Source organism: Arachis ipaensis, chromosome B3, assembly GCF_059453495.1.
Source record: "Arachis ipaensis isolate K30076 ecotype BB chromosome B3, ASM5945349v1, whole genome shotgun sequence".
Lineage (NCBI taxonomy): Eukaryota > Viridiplantae > Streptophyta > Magnoliopsida > Fabales > Fabaceae > Arachis > Arachis ipaensis.
In genome coordinates this window covers 145,049,924-145,053,673 of record NC_142438.1, presented here as the reverse complement: position 1 = coordinate 145,053,673, position 3,750 = coordinate 145,049,924, and positions in this window count along the sequence as shown.

Genomic DNA, 3,750 nt, shown 5'->3' with positions numbered 1-3,750 from the left:
TTTTACGAAAAAGTTACAAAACAACTCAATGAATAGAATTGAATGCTACATAATTTTCATATAAGGTTATGTAAAGAAAGGTTAACCACGAACACTTACTGTAGTCTCTTCGGTGTCAGCATTAGTTCTGACATCTTTCGGGGGTTTCCATACAATGCTGTACCGTAGTTTCCTAGGCATTCTTACAAATCTTGACAGAAAGCAATATTACTAGACAAATGATAAGCACAACTTAAAAAAAATCCTTAAAGTAAATAGAGAATACAAACTATACAGCAATATTAGGGGGGAAAAAAGAATATCTATATAGGACACTATAAGGCACATTACATGATAGATCATGATAAATAAAATATTAGAATTTATTTTCTTTTTTTGAAATTGTACATGTTTCATACTAAACAAAAAGATAATCACGCACAGAAGTGGATGATGAACTGTGTGCCATGTCATGCAGTCATATCTAATGTGCATTACACGACCTTATCACAATGTGAAGACATTTTTAAACATTAATTAACATCACTAAAAAAAATACCAAAAAAAACTAGTTTTTATTATTGGATTTTAAGACATGGTCAAAGCCATGTAACCGAACATACTCTAATTGAAACAAAATATACGGCTCTAGTTCACCAATCCACTACATTGATATTGTCATTTGTAATGCTGACACTATTTCCAGGTTAAACCACTGATAAGCTTCTTAAATCTGGAGGCCTTGTTGAAGAGGGATCGTTTGAATTTTAGCAGCCGAGGCAATTCATCATGTTCAAGGTCTAGCCGAATATGAACAACACAGGTTGCTGTGATGCACATTACAGTGGCTTAAAGATTAAGATAGCAAGCAGATTCATTTGGCTACTTCTTTTGATGTGTTCATTCCCAGTTTGGCTATTATGTTTTTAGATTTTCCAAGATTCTTGATTAGTTCTTAAAGATTTAGTTATTTTTAACTGCATTATTCGCGGCAATAGAATTGCATCTAAGATGTAACATAAGATTATATGTGCTTCTTTGTCATGTACATTATGTATGTAATTTGTACCAAAAGTTAATTTGTACATTATTTACACCAATAATTGTTGAATATCTTAATTTTGTATCTAAAAATTTCATCTAAAAAATTAATAAAACTTAAAATAATATTAAATTAAATTATTTCCAAAAGTTAATTATCAAAACCTGTTATAGTCTACTATAGTAGTTTTTTCTTCAATCTGTAAGACTCCAACTAGGTAATATGACCAAAACCCAAAGTCCATTATAATAAATTTGGCATAAAACATTACCAACTGAAGGAATTATGAAAGTATGGAACACATATATATAACTTTACTGTAAATTAGGACAACTAAATTAGCTAAGAAAAATGTTTGAAGAAGCATTACTGAAAACAGCATCATATAAGCACCATATTTCTGAAATCAAAATACCGTTGAAGAAATCGGGTTAGGGAGTTGGTTTTTCAACTCTAGAAAATGGAGGTTGGTTTACGGTCCAAATTTAAAAAAATTCACGAAAGGAAGGGATCTTGGGGGAAGGGGGACGCGCTGGGGTTTTGTGTTTTCTTTTTCTTGTTATTTTATTAGCTGGTGTATTTTGTGTTGTGGGCCATATTTTTATTATATTGCCATTTCTTTAAGCAGTACTATATTTTTTAAGTTATATAGTATAATTAAATTTTTATCGAACAAATTAATTGAAATAGACGTTATATATAATGATAGAGATGAATACTAATTGTTTTATGTTATTTATCATATGTTAAATTATATTTAAAAAATGGTATAAAATTAAAAAAATATATAATTTTAGATAATAAAATAATAATTGAAAAATCTAAATGATATCATTTTGGATCTTGTATTCTAAATTAGGTAGTGGCTCATTGTAAAATAATATTTATTAATTTAAAATTATAGTTTTTTTTCAAATAAAAATAGAAACATTATATTTTGAATTTAATTACTATAATTTGAAATATGAATAGAATGGTTCTGATAATACGTTAATTTTAAAACCAAAAGGGCTTTTTTATTTAAATAAAATAATAGAAGATCAAATTTACGTGAATCCCCTAAATGAAATTTTAAAACGTGAATTCCCTAAACTATATAATATATAAATCATTTTAGGGTGATGTGAGTTAGATAATGCATGAAACATGTTATCCTAGGACGATTTATGCATGAAATTTATTGGACAAATGCACATAAATTGTCCTAGGCCAATGTGTTTTTCAAGTTGTATGTAAATCATCCCACCTTAGCATGAGTTATGTTTTGTTTTTCGCCTAAAGCTCACAACCCTTGCACGATTTATGTGCAAATACACAACCTCAACACCCAAACACAATTTACATGCAAATCTAAAACTAAGATATATTTAGATATAATTTTAATTTGTACTTAAATATTTCTAAGTTAAATATTAATTTTTCAATAAATTTAGGAAGTGAAAATTTTAATTAGTTAAAAAAATGAATATAAAAAATGATTTTGGTACAGCAAAGATTTATCTTCTAAAATAAATAAAAAAAATTTCATTTAAAAGAGTAAATTATTGTGTATGAATAACTCTATTTTTATTTCAAAGACAATATCTAAAAAAATTAAAGAATTTAAATGTTTTAAAATAAAAAAATTATTAAAATGATAAAATAAAAATTAACATTATTAAATTTGTAATTTTATAAAATATTTTTTTTATTATTTTATTTTTAAAAATTAAATTTTTATTTTATTATTTTATCAATTTATTCAATTTAAAAATTTTCATCAAGTATTAGATAGTTATATCCAAAATTTGGTATAAGTCCAAAGTTTGTTTATATTATGTTCACATGGTTATATTTTTTTTTGTTATATGTCTAAATAATTTATGAATATAAAAATATTTTTATTTCTTGAATTAGGTTTTAAAATTGAGGTAAACTCAATTTTAGTTTTAATAGGATATTGAAATGATTTAATCTATATCTACAAGTATTCACACAATAAATATTTTACAAAATTAATTTTAGTAAGTCAAGTACTCAACTCAATTATATTATATTTTTTTGTTAAATTCTACATTTGCTATATATTTTAATTTTTTCACTTCATTTTTTTGTTATCCAATTCTCTGTCATTTAGATAAAGAATCTATTATTCAGTTTTAAAATTATTCTAATATTTAATCTTAGATTAAAATCTTTTAAATTGAATAAATTGATAAAATAAAAATTAATTTTTAAAAATAAAATAATAAAATATATTTTATAAAAATTACAAATTTAATGATGTTAATTTTTATTTGATCATTTTAATAATTTTTTTATTTTAAAACATTTAAATTCTTTAATTTTTTTAGATATTGTCATTGAAATAAAAATAGAATTACTCATACACAATAATTAATCTTTTCAATGAAGTTTTTTTAATTATTTTAGAAGATAAATCTTTGTTGTAACAAAATCATTTTTTATATTCATTTTTTTAACTAATTAAAAATTACACTTCCTAAATTTATTGAAAAATTAATATTCAACCTAAAAATATTGAAGTACAAATTAAAATTATGTCTAAATATATCTATTAATTTTGGATTTGTACTTAAATCGTGCTTGGGTGCTGAGGTTATGTATGTACACGTAAATCGTGCTTGGGTTATGGGCTTTAGGTGAAAAACGTAACTCATGCTGGGACGATTTACATACAACTTAAAAAACACATTGGTCTGGGACGATTTATGTGAATTTGTCCAATA